General features: G+C 40.3%; 1 protein-coding gene across 1 annotated transcript in view; it reads right to left on the bottom strand.

Annotated features, from left to right (window-relative positions):
• Positions 1-13,300, bottom strand: part of lrrc4ca (leucine rich repeat containing 4C, genome duplicate a) — a 74,331-nt gene extending 61,031 nt beyond the window's left edge. The window contains exons 1-2 of the mRNA XM_061774307.1: positions 12,939-13,300; positions 11,975-12,387 (exon numbers count right to left, since the gene is read on the bottom strand). The gene's annotated coding sequence lies outside the window, so the exon portion shown is untranslated. The remainder of the gene's footprint in view (positions 1-11,974; positions 12,388-12,938) is intronic.
• Positions 13,301-14,446: the final 1,146 nt, after the last annotated feature.

Below are 14,446 nucleotides of genomic sequence, written 5' to 3' on the forward strand. Positions count from 1 at the left end.
CCGGAGTGCCCGGAGAAAACCCACGCAGGCACGGGGAGAACATGCAAACTCCACACAGGCGGGACCGGGGATTGAACCCCGCTCCTCAGAACTGTGAGGCTGACGCTCTAACCAGTCGGCCACCGTGCCGCCTTGAAATGTGTTTTGTTTTTTCAAAATCTTGAAATTCATTGTGTTTTAAACGTGATGAGGAGATTATTATAGCCTAGATACCATAGCCTACTTTGCGCTATAGTTGCCTGTATTTGAACTTGTTCGTCTGAAAATACATTGTCATATTGACCAAGACATTTTTTTCATCCTGTCATATTTGATTTATATATTACGTTATTCTTATTTATATATTATATTATTTATATATTATCCACCATCAATGTAGCCTATTATCTGTACAGCACTTTATTCATATTCTACCCATATTCACACACACTGATGTCCATTCTCGTTTTATTATTGTTTATTATGTCTTCTTTTTATGTGATCCATTTTAAGGTTGAGCTTTTAAAATCGTTGTGCTACTCTGCAATGACAAATCAAATTCTGATTTTGATTCTGAATAAATGACAGACTAAAATTTAAGCTGTTATATTATAACATTTTTGTGATTGCTATATAATTGGAATTTTGTTAATCCACTACTTTCACTTGGTGGTTGCAGTTTCATATATGTAGTACCTGTGGTTTGTATTCAAATTTATTCAACCCAGATTGTATTTTTTTCTACCAGTTTATGTATGGACACAGCACTATTTACAGGTAATCTGCCACAACCACATCACAAATCAATGCTGAACACATGCCACTGCATGTAATGAAACCTTTGCCCTTGTTTCAAAACTGGCAGCTGTGTGTCAGAGAGTGCCATTTGTCATGAATGAAAGCTCTGCATTTGATTAATGGGTGCTGTAAGTAGTCAAGCGAAAGAACATAGACGTCGGCAATCATGTTTGATGAGAATAGGTTCTGTGTGTGAGCGTGCATGTTTGTGTGTATGTGTGTGTGCGTGTAGCTCCATGGTTAGCCCTATGCAGTCTACGCCAGACAATTAAGCATTTTGTCGCTACCTGTCTGTCATTAAAAAATAAAAATTAGCACACAACATTCAAAAACTCATCACATTTGTCACATTTTGTTTCCCTGTAGTGAACACATTGCCATAATGCTATTGTTTACCAGATACTGTACAGTACTACTGGATACTCAGGCCTACTGTGGCACGTATGTCTCAAAACAAATGTAATCTTTAAATCTTAAAAAAACTGTTTCTAAATGTTTAAGGTATGAATGTTCTCAATATATTTAAATATATGTGCACCTCCACCAGTTGACACACATGCATGTGACATGGTCTTCATCCACTAATAAGTTCCATAGACACGCTATAGGCTTTAATTGCTTGTGCTGGGACCACTAATAATAGCACAGGTTATATTAAGATATCAACTCACAGATTCTTACAGGTGTTTAGACATTATAAAAGCATCCCACCGCACCAGTCATCAGTAGCACTGCCTTGCTCATTTCCCACATCCTGTCCTGCCCTTTTCTGTCCTCTCTTGTACTATTGGTTAGTTGTTGCATGTCCTCATCAGGTATCCCCCCCACTCCTCCAATAAGAACACGATTTGACTGTTGTAACCAATGTTCCCTCTAATTTGTCATGTGTCTGGGCAGACACACAAGCTCCTTGAGCACACTGAGGACCACTATGTGTAACATCAGATGTGCCCGCTGTGGCCACACACCAGTATGACACCTGTTCAAAACCTTGGATCATAGCAAGTTGCATGGCTTATTTAAAGAACCAAATTACAGCAGCAATTTTCATTGGTTAACTTTTAATATAATTGATTTGGCCCACTTGAAATGCAAATGCTTTAACCACAGGAGTCCTGAATTAATTTTTTTTTGCGCAGCATAGATTTTCTTGTGCACTGAGTACGTGCTAGCAGTGCGCGATTGCGCAGGGGCGCAGCTTAGAGGGAACATTGGTTGTAACGTTACTTGTGGTCAAATATCTCGACTGTCTAACTATAATACTTTACCACTTTCCTTTACAAAAACGCAATAAATCTGTCGTATTGTGAGGGCATCTCGTGTCCATAGGCCTCTTCAGATCACCCCACAGATATTCGATCAAATTCAGGACTGGACTCTGGCTGGGCCATTCCATAATGTTCTTTGGGTGAAGCCGTTCTTTTATTAATTTGGATGTGTGCTTTGGGTTATTTTCATGTTGAAAGATGTTGCTTTCTCATTGGAAGTCATTTGAACTAATTCCCTCCCCCATGACTAAGGTTGAAGAAATATGTTATCACCGTCCTTTATTGTAGGTATGTGTTCTTTTGATTATGAGCAGTGGTGTGGTTGCGCCAAACATACCTTTTGGAATTATGGCCAAAGCTTGGTTTCATCGGACCATAACATATTTTCCCACACACACCCGTAGTCCAGACATAAAGTAGATGGGGACACTGTTGTCACATTTACTAAACAGCCAGTACTTGCTAGAAATTACTGCAGCTCCTACAATGTTACAGTTGGCCTCAATGCAGCCTCCCTGACCAGTGTTCTTCTCATCTTTCCCTTGGAGGAATGTCGACTTCTCGGTGATGTCACTGCTGTGCCATGTTTTCTCCACTAAAGACTGTCTTCAATGTGTTCCATGGTATATTAATGCCTTGGAAATTATTTTGTACCTTTCTCCTAACTGATACCTTTGACAAATGAGAGGACCAAAGCTTGTGCTATAGATCTCAGGAAGAGGCTACTAAAACATCTGAAATTTATTTGGGGTTAATCAGAGGTACTTCAAATGGTGGCAGGTGTGTGTTTACTCTCATTTAACATGAGTTTGAAATAATTAATTATGAACACATCCACATCCCCAGTAACTATATAAAGGGGTGTGTATGCTTATGCAACCACTTCTCAGTTATTTTTACTGCCCCTATTGAAAAAAAAAATGTTTTCAGTTGTTGTTTACATCTGGCATATTCACCTGATTTGGCTCCCTGAGGTTACTATCTATTCCCCAAGAGGAAAGAAGAGCTCAGCGGTCAACATTTCGCCACTGATAATGATGTCATTGATGCCATAGATAAGTATTTGGGGGGGCCAAGACTTAAGCTTCTATGAAGCGGGGATCCATAACCTCCTCGACCGCTGGAATAAGTGCGGAAACTTACGTTGAAAAATAAATGATTCAATTCAATTCAAATGTTTTTGTACCATAGGCCACAAACTTTTCACTCACCACTCATATATACTTTGCTCCTTCCTGCTTTCCGAATTTTTGCATATTTATCACACATAAATGTTTTAAATATTTTTCGGGGGCACTTTAAGCCCCTTGGAGGGAACTTTTGGCAGCTTCGAGAGCACTTTTGGCTCCTCCGAGAGCACTTTGGCTCCTCCGAGGGCACTTTTTGCCACACACATAGGGGCACATAGGGTAAAAAAGGGGTACATAGGGTAAAAAGCTCTCCACATGAAAATTCATTTGCATATTGCCAAGACCTTTTCATCAGAAGCCTGACAAAGAAACAGCCTTGACTGCATATTACGGAACATCCATTTTATTATATTATGGGAGTTGGGACGTAGATGCACTCATACCTTTGATTCATTCCCGACACCCAGCCCTATCCCCTATTCCTCACAGGAAAAAAAATGTAAAACAAACACACAAAATCTGAAAACAGTGCTTTCAAAAGTGTTTAATCAAGCCAAAGCATTCAGTGAACCCTTAGACATAGGCTAAGTGTGCGTAACATCCTTCAATATGTCCGGGCGGGTTGTGGAATATTTCTTTAGTCTCTCCACCACATTTAGTACAGCAGCAGATTGACGGCTCATGACACAGGGCGTTGACCTGAGTGGTGAAAACAGACTAGAAGCATAGAGACAACCTGAATTAAATCAAGTCGATCCATGTCAGATCAAAACTATCTTTGTGGGGCAGCCTTGCCTACATGCAAGTGCCAGGATGAGTGACACATTAAGGTCATAGACTAATAGGGCGAGTGGGTAGTGAGCGAAATCCATCAAGACACTGACAATTGTACAGATAAACACGTAGATAAACATACGTATATGTACCCTTGAGAGCAAAATAGACCTATACTTGTGACAATACCTCTCATCTAAAGCTATTTACCTTCAGATGAGAGGCATTGTAACAGTGAGCTGAATTCCCTTGTTACTTGAAGTTATGTTAACCTACACTATTTAGACAAAAGTACTGGGTATTAACGTAATTTCTCCTGTATAATGAAACATTTTTACCCTCCAAAAAATGTCAAAAGTCAATGGTGCGCATTATTCATAGGTATAGGGGAAAATGAAAAAAAACTTTCCCATTTAATAAATGTATGCCGCCATCTAGAGGTTGTGAAAAAGCTGGACACTTTCATTTCAGTATACCACCGCCACCTAGAGGTTAGGAAAAAGGTGTAGCCAACACTTTGATTCCAATATGACAGGGGTACATATGATTGCATGATATGTACAGTTGTGCTCATAAGTTTACATTCGCTAGCAGAACAAATATTTTTTATTTTTTTTTAAATACGACTGATGACGGAACAACGACCATCATTAATTTCTTTATGGTGATAATGCCTTTTTGAAATGCTTGACAGTTTGACTTGAATCCCATTAAAATAAAATTTTGTCTTCAATTAACCTAAGAAGCATGTTTTTGGAATGTGGGGGACAGTAACCAGAGAAACCAATGCGAGCACAGGGAAAACAAACAACTAGTGTGCAGTAGAACCCAAAAATTAAATAAGCAAGGTGTTTAACTCTATCTTTGTTGATATTGTGTAGCTACAGTAGCTGAAATACGTAGTGTGCCCATGTTTGCTGATGTGTGACTGTACTGCATGATATTGTTTTTCCACTGCAAATGAGCTTCTACAGGATATCTGATGGCCAGCTTGTTTCGATTTCATGAGTAAAAAATATGTGAGCAACAGACTGCAAAACTCGAACCAGATGTCCAGCTCTTACTCTAATTCTGCACCTATGGGTATGCAGAAGCCACCACTTTACACGCACACTCACAACCCCTTTGGCAAACCATTAAATCCAGCAAAGAAATTCTGATGAGCATGAGCTTACATCATCAGTTCCTGTTTTATAATGAGCATGTGGTAATGATATGAAACTACACATCTATCTATCTATCTATCTATCTATCTATCTATCTATCTATCTATCTATCTATCTATCTATCTATCTATCTATCTATCTATCTATCTATCTACAATATAAAAAGTGGGCCAGATATGCATGTACGATAATAATGCTGTATTAATTTGCATTCAAAATATGTATCAATTTAACTATATTTTTCATTGTTGTGGTTGCTTTGGGGTGTTTCTAAAACATTGTCTCTATCATGTAGCCAAATACCTATTACTGCAATCCAGTTCTACAGCTCTTCAAATGAATATATACCAATATGTTCAGTTAAAATATATATTTATTATCATTGTGAGGAAAAAGCTATGTTAGTGTTTTTGTTACCAAGGTTAAATTACCTCAACCAATTGTTTTTTTTTAAGGTTCAAAGTCATAGGTCATAATGTAGCCAAACCTCAGTGGAAATGTAATATCTACTGGATGGCATATACAGTATATATAAAACAGCTCTGTTGTGTTTTTTCTCAATTGGATACAATCCCATTGCATTGGCTGCAAGGTGAATTTATATTTATATTTATTTTACACTTGAGTATAATATAGTTCTGAGGTAACAAATTTGCTGAAGGGTGCCTGTGCTATATTGCAATGAATATGAAGCTGCATCCCTTTTTATTATTATGTATTTATTAATACTCCACCTGCTGTGGACTAAAAACTACATGAACAAATGTTGATTTTCCACAAAGCGTAGCTCATCAATTGTACCAGACCAAATACTAGTTTTTATGTTTACAGGTCATTTTCTTTTCTTCTAGAAACGCTAGATGCTTTCACCTTGAGATTCAATTACCCTCAAGCCTACTCTGAGAAAGTGTAAACAACTTACACGCAAACTGAAATATCCAGCATGAGCATTTTGAAATAAGTAAATGCAGATGCTTGCTGGTTTTGATGCCCATGGCTGGTGTCTGCTGGCAACCTTTATTCTCAATAGCAGTTCATCAAAAACCTGGGGATGCAGTAGTCATTGGCCTACATGTTCTGCAACTTCAGTGAATATCTTGCATGCATATTTTTATTTTATCTTTTATTTTTGTGTCCTTAAGTTGCTCCTCACTGTAAATTCCACTGCAGACAACAAGAGTGTATTTTTTTCCTCTTTATGCTTTGCTTTTTTTCTTGCAGGAACTTAAATTTCTTACTTTCATACATCTGGGAAATAAAGGCAAGCACCACAAATTAGCCCTCGACCATTTCACATTTCATTTAACCTCCAAATAAGCAGAAGGAATTAATGTGTGGACCTGACTGGACCTAAACACAGGACACCCAATTGCCCCGAAGGCAGAGAGAATGCTTCCTGTACAGTGCATATGTATAAACATCTCTTCATGTGTGTGTTTGGGTGTGTGTTTGAGTATTTATGGTGAACTCATGCAAACCTATTATCAGAACCATTCCATTAGTCCCATCTCGGGTGCTGTCACTCTGCATTTTATCAGTGTTGCGAGGCCAAGAAAGAAAATATTCCATTGCAGAGGAGGGTACAGATTAGTGAGTCAAACGGAGTTGTGGAAGCTGTGAAGAAAAAAAAGGTAAGAAATGATAAATCCTGATTATGGTCACTGCCCTTGACTGAATTTACGAAAGGAGTAAAGAACAACTACATTTCTATTTAGTGATTCAGTGATGAAAAAGTCCCATGCTTTTTTGTTTCAAAGAACCAAAAAATAAAAGCAGGCTTCTCTCACTGTCAACCCCATTGAACATACATCTCTGTATTACATTTAATCCACTTATGTTCGCATGATAGTTGTAGAGTGAGAGAAGGGAGTAAGACAAAAAAAGACAAGTGATCCCTAGACTCTAGAATGACAGAATAAGTGCTATTCTGATGTCGACCAGATTATTCTCTAAAATGGATTGGCTGAGCTGGAACACCAATTGATTAATCCATCGACTGAAGGAATGTGCTGCTGCTGTCCCTCTGCTCAGCTGTTCTTCCCTTGGACACAACAAGCAGACAGACATGCTGGAGAGGATGACTAATGAGTTGGGCGACTGCAGATACCGATCGTGTTCCATCTGTGTCAGGGTGATGCTTTGGTCAGGTTACTGTTGATTGTAACTATGCAAGCATGAACAACATCCAGTAACATCGACAGGTGCAAAGTAGGACTAGACTCTTCTGATTGTTCTTTCTAGACTAGACTAGGACTCTTCTGAAAAACAGAACAAATCTTAAACTATTGTGTGACAGGTGACTTGCTTTACTCGATGCTCGAGGTTCTGTAATGACAATAAACTGATAAATGACAGTAGTTGACAAATCTGACCACAACACCCTCTTCAAAGCAGTACAGCTGTCTTTCAGGTGAGCTTTTATCACAATCAGCTGCCTCTGATGCAGGACTCGCCACAACATGCCGGCAGCCATCGTGTCAAGGTTATTATTAGCTGAAGCTAAGAAAAAAAAAAGGGTTCAACTAAGAGTACACCCGCTGGAAGTACTGCAACTCAGTAAAAGCTCAGTCCATGGAAGAACTGGTGTGGAAAAAAAATTGGAGAAGATGTCATGGTTGAAAGGAGGCCACACATGGTTTCTTCTGAAATAAATAAATAAATAAATAAATAGTATGGACTTTAATGGATTTATTGGTAAGTGCAAGGCAATGTAAGGCTGTACGCTATGGTCCTTGGTGCTTGGTCTCCACGTGTCGTTGGCTAGCTTGTCGCCACATACAGTATTATGTAAAGCAAACTCGATGCATGCGATGAACCCGTATTTTAAGTAGGACTCCTGATATTTTCTATTATTTTTTTTTTTATTCACAGGTATGCTGGAGCCTATCCCAGCTAACTGCGGGCAGAAGGCAGGGTACACCATGAACTGGTTGCCAGCCAATAGCAGGGCACACATAAACAAACAACCATTCACACGTACGTGCAATTTAGAGTTTTCAGATAACGTAACATGCATGTTTTTGGAATGTGGGAGGAAACTGGAGTACCCGGAGAAAACCCACCCAGGCACGGGGAGAACATGCAAATTCCACACAGGCAAGGCCAGATTCGAACCAGGGTCCTCAGAACTGTGCGGCAGATGTACTAACCAGTCGTCCACTGTGCGGCCTTATAATAATAATAATAATAATTCCTTTTATATAGATGCTCATTTCATGTCACTCAAGGTCACCTTACGAAGTATGGGGTAAAATGCAAGTAAAACATCAGTAAAAGCATCAGTAAGACAACAGAAACAGTAAAACAGCAAAAAAAAAACAGACAACCACAGAAACAAAAACAGCTGTAGTGCAAGTGTACGGTTAGAGTGATTATGCAAGTATTATGTTGTTGTTGTTGTGAATTTCTCGTATGGATGTAAATGTGAAATATGGCATAGTAATAAGAAAGAAACGTCTCCCATGAGCCATGCTGGTGTTGTATTGATCCATTCATCCACCCCTGTCATCAGTTTAAGGCGCTTGCATTTACAACCTATCCTGTTATCTTGTCCATGTCCACACTTCTTTTTTCCAAATCCAGCATTTTGAGCTTCCAGCTCCTCCTGGCATTCAAGCCTGAGGAATTGATCCGCTTGTCCCCAAAGACAAGAAGATGGGGAGCAGAAAACAGATCTATGTAATTGCGCAATTTGTCGTTTAATGAACCTTCTTGAGAGATTGCATCATCAGAGAAGATGGAAAATACGGTAGTAACTGTATTATTGAACCAAGTCTCTTGCAGTGAAAGAAATTAATGCTAATAGTGTTCTACGATGGGCTTTGTAGAGATTAATCCGATTTGAGAAATGATCATTTCATTATATGCCATGAAGTGCTGGCCCTGATCTGAACGGGCCACAAGCTGAAGCAGGCAATAAATGACAAAAGAGCGTGGGAAGCGAACATGGCTATACAGTAGAGTATGTCACAATCCCGGTCTCTCATTGCTATGCTCTTTCCTATGTAACAACTTCATGAATTTTCTGACGTGGCTGCTCGGAATGATTTTCAATAGATGCATGAGATAGGAACCAACGAGATGAATTGGACTTGAAACAGATGTCTGAGGAAGCACTGTCTTGGTGTGAACAGCAGGAAGACTCCTTTGGTCTCCTAATTGCACCTGCTCAAAGCTTAATGCAAACTACTTGGAGGGCTAACATAACTCTAATAATATACTGTATTTAAAAATAACATCATTTTCTGTACATTTCCAAATTAAGATGTTTCCTTGACAATAATGGACATTGTTGGGCTACAATTGGGAAAAGTAATCATCTCTCTTTGTACCACTATGAATCATTCTGCGCTACTTTGCTCACTGCAAACTTGGGAGTGTGTGGAGAAATTATGGCGGTAATCTCATTGCAGAAAAAACATAAAATCAGTATTCTAATATGTCCCAAGGTGATGTCACTTCATCACGGAATGCTTTTCTTCCAGCAGATGAATGATGCTTGCTGTATTTCTCACACACTGAATAATGAAATTCATTCTTTACGTGACACCTACCCCATTTATGCATTTACCACCAAGGGTGGTTTATGGTTCACTGATGATGACAGACATATACACCAGGATCACCTGTGGGGGAGTAGATGTGAGAAGATACTGCTGTTTAAATCCTTCTATATGACAAAATGCATCTTGAAACGAGTAACATATTCCTCTGGCTGGAATCTTTTGTCGACTATTACTAGCAAATAGGGGCTGAAATTTTACTTTTACACCAAGTCATTCCACCGAGACGACCTTGAAAGAAATTGTCTCCCCTTCTTAGTGTCCACTCTTCTGGAAATATTGTTGATAAGATTCTGGGTTTTAAGCGTGTCAGTGGGAGGTCTCGACCATCCATCCATCCATTCTCTCATCATAGGGTTGTGGGTGGGCTGGAGCCAATCCCAGCCGACTTTTGGCAAGAGATAGGGTCCACCCTGAACTGGACGGCAGTAAATCGCAGGGCAGCCATACGTCCAGAAAAAAAACCAAAACTAAATACTGATCAGAAGTCAGGGAGCTCACTTTCTTCCATGCTAAAGTTAACTAACTACAGATACTGTAATTATTTTCCCGTATGGAAGCAGTAGGGCGTGTTCTACCAGTATACACCAGCCAATCAGTTTTACTGGAGCAGGGCGTGTTCCATCCATCCATCCATTTTCTGAGCCGCTTCTCTTTACTAGGGTCGCGGGCGTGCTGGAGCCTATCCCAGCTGTCATCGGGCAGGAGGCGGGGTACACCCTGAACTGGTTGCCAGCCAATCACAGGGCACATACAAACAAACACCATTCGCACTCACATTCACACCTACGGGCAATTTAGAGTCCCCAATTAATGCATGTTTTTGGGATGTGGGAGGAAACTGGAGTGCCCAGAGAAAACCCACGCAGGCACGGGGAGAACATGCAAACTCCACACAGGCGGGGCCGGGGATTGAACCCGGGTCTTCAAAACTGTGAGGCTGATGCTCTAACCAGTCTCTACCGTGCCGCGCAGGGCGTGTTATTTACACAAATATATCCGCGATTTACACGTGTTTTTTTTTTATGTTGTGTGTGCATTTATCATTGATTATCATTTGTAAATATTGAATTCTGCTTGTGAATTTTTGACGCGCATTTATTTTTAGACAAACGTAATGCAGTTTTCAAGATATTCACACAAACACACATGTTGAGAATATAAAAATCGTGGATAGATTTGCGGATCTGAAAAAACGTGTAAATCACGGCTATATTTGTATAAATAATTTTGAGACAAATATGTCCCCATATATATGCGGGAGGGAAAGCGACCAGGCTGGACCGCGAATAGTGAAAATCCCAGGATAATTGATGCCCATTAAACCTCCAAAAATCTTGAATAAGTGGGGATAACCCAAAAAAATAGAAACAAATTTGAAAATTTTGGGGAAAAAAAGAAATAAAAATTGCAAATACGTGAATCAGAGGGTGCTGAACTGGGAGTATGTGGAGGTCCACTGTATACCTTTATGTACCTTACTCTTCCAACTGTATAGCATAGCCGTGCTGGAACAGTAAAGGCCTTTCCCAAACTGCTACCATGGAATTTGATATATTGAACTGGTGAAATAAGATTCAGGAGCAACAACTGACAGATGAAAGCATGCGTCTTAAAACATAAACCACCATATAATGCATGATGCTGCAAGAAAGGAAAGGCTGCTTTCAATTTCAGCACCCCGAAAAGGTGACAGCTCTATCACAGGAAGCCATGGAGACATGGAACAAGTGCCTTTTGTGTAGGTCCAGGCCATGCCAGGAAGATTCAACATGACAGGCAATGTCTGACTATTACGACAACCAATCATGGGATGACACCAATGTCAAATACAAAACACTCTTTCATATATATATATAAATCGTATTTAAAAGTCACAAAAGATCCGCTGTACCATACACTCAAATGAATTGGGCTTGCTGCACATTGGTTGAGTGATGAATAAATAGCTGTTGCCTACTTTGCATTCAGAAGATGCGCAGTGTACAACTCCATGGTGGTGACTATGATTCATAGTAATTGTTTACTTCTTTCCATGAAACAGAGCCACAGTTTTTTTTTCTTTTTTATACCGCACGTGAGCTTGATTGAAAAGCAGCAAGTCTTCGGGGAACGGGGTGCAGTTTCTTATATCTGCCAAAATAGTGCTTGATTCAAGATTGATCAGATACCGTCACAGACTGTAAAGACTGTCTTGTTGCAAAAGCCCAATGTTTATGCATTATAATTTGCCTTTATATAGGGAGACGTGAGACATTACATTTTCTACACACATACACACAGAAACACAAGCTTACTTGTTCATGTAGACAGCGATCCTGCTGGATGAGGCTTTTTAAGAGCGATCCGTCTTTTGGTCAAAGCACAAAAAAAAAACTGCATTAAAAAATCCGCAATTCTCAGACGAGCGGGCACAATCCGAGGCTATTTAGTCCCACTCTTATAACAATAAGCATTCCATCCATCAGTCCAGATCTGGAATAACTCAAAAGGATGGTGAGGTATCCGATATTGCCCTTTTCCATGACGCTTTTAGCTCGGAGGGACCCACAAGTGCCATTCTGCAACTGCTCGACCCATTAATGTCCCACGCTTCTCCTGATACGTGTGGACTTGCACTTGTTATTCCTTTAGTGCTGTAAATGTGCAAGACAAAATGTGGATAAATCTCCCCATATGATGTGTGGTTCAGCTTCCAGATTGATGCATCCTGGAAAAAAAAAAAAAAAAAAACTTTTCACTGCAGATCAGCGTCCATATGTCGATGACATTTCTTTAAATATCCTCTCACTCTTGGAAATGTCACCTCTCAACAAGTCGCTATTTCTTCTTAGCCGTCAATCCCACTAAATTTGAATAGATTTAATCGCACAGCTCAGTGTGGAATAAGAGTCTATTTTCTCCCCTCAAGATTTGTGGACGCAAAGGAAAGTCTCAAACGGATAGTCTCGTGTAACGTTATGCTGAAGAACTACTTAATTAAGTCATATAGAAGTAGCTGTATATTTTTTTTTCTACCCGAAGGTTCCTTTCTCCATTACCGAAATAAAAATCAAACAAACGGACCCACAAAAGAAAGAGGAAAATCCAGCGACTATCCACAAGAAGCCTATTATAACATCTTAAATTCGGCGTGAATCTTTGTGCCTAAAGCTTAAATTCTCTTGTCTCCTCCGTGTACTGATAGCATCGTGTGCAGACTGAAGGCAGGCTTCACTTCTGCGCCACACGTGCGTAAATCTCTCAAAATCAAAGTCTCACCTATCCACTGAGGAGATCCACGCACGGGTACAGATGATGCTGAGTGCTTCTCGTTCAAGCGTCCTTCTACCCGTCCTTCTCCTCCTCCCCGAGGCTGCAAACGCTTCGGGCTTGTGACCACAGGATCCGGCTTGAAGGAGCGCACGGAGGCTTGCAATGAAACGGAATTGTTGTGCACCTCAGAGCGTGTTCCGGACGGCGCGGCGTAGAATTGATAAGCAGTCATGTGGGTTGCCTCCCTCTGACAAAGTGCTCCCTCAGTCACTGCTGCTGCTGCTGAATCAGGAGCAGAGCTGCAGACGTTGCTTCTCTTCTCCTCCCTCAGTCGACATGTTGCTCACTTGCAACTTGCGTCGTTTGTTTGGAATCAGCACACTTCTGTGATATCTGCGTTCATGAATGGATTTCCCCCCCATGTGTCCAAATCGTTGTTTAAATGTTCACCAGAGATGCCGTGAATATGTGAGTTGGACGGCGAATGTGTCGAGTAAAAAAGGACACGACTGCCACCTACCGAAGCCGCACGTTGCTTTCTTGTATTGTGGGATTGTGCCCCAGGCTCTCTGGGGCAGAGGACATAATACATTTTACTTCCAGGGAGCTCTGATTAGTACTGTGCATCTATTTGAATTTGGACATGGCTCGGGACACAGTGTATACCTGTAACAAATGCAGAGCACTGTCAAAAAGTAATGGGATTTTTATTTTTACTACTTCCATTTGGCTCTGGAATCTCGATCCAAAAATGGTTGTGATCCTCAGCACGCCCAAGTTCATTTTTGAGGCACCATCATCCAAATATATGGCGCTCGGTAAAGGCCAAATAATACTAATTTGGCTTAACAAATTAAAATCAAGCTCATGCTTTTTTTTCTTTCAATTAAGAACCATGGATTATTCACGAAACGTTGAAATATGCTTTGGAAAAATGTTGAATCCAAACCAACACTTAGTGCAACGTTCCCCGGCATATGGTTCACCCATCAGCTAATAGTGAATAACAAACAAATAAGCAATGAAAACAATGACATTGTGATGGGGGGGGTGTTGTCATTGCTGTTGTATCCTGCCACAGTGCCACATAACTGTCGCCATCACATGCCCACCCTATTGTAACCTTGATCATATAGTATTGCTCACATCTCACCTTTCACCTGGAACTATATGCACAGTTTGCACACACACACACACACACACACACACACACACACAAACTACACGCATACAGTACATCAGCAGACTCTGTGCCAGAAGATGTGAGGACCTATCTGAATGTCGGAGCAGAGATATGTCTGGTTGTCAACATCTGATATAATTTCTCTCAATGCTGAAAGGTTTTGTGTCATTTATCTGTCTCCAGAACTGCCCTCCTGACAGTCTTTGTGTCCCAGAGCAATGTGTGCTCTATGCTTGCATTATTAGCTACTGTAACATCCTCACTATATATATTTTTTTCTTTTTCTTTTTATCTCACGTTTCTTGGTTCTCTGAAACCAAATCTAATGGAT

Source organism: Phyllopteryx taeniolatus, chromosome 5 (assembly GCF_024500385.1).
Source record: "Phyllopteryx taeniolatus isolate TA_2022b chromosome 5, UOR_Ptae_1.2, whole genome shotgun sequence".
NCBI classification, from domain to species: Eukaryota; Metazoa; Chordata; class Actinopteri; order Syngnathiformes; family Syngnathidae; genus Phyllopteryx; species Phyllopteryx taeniolatus.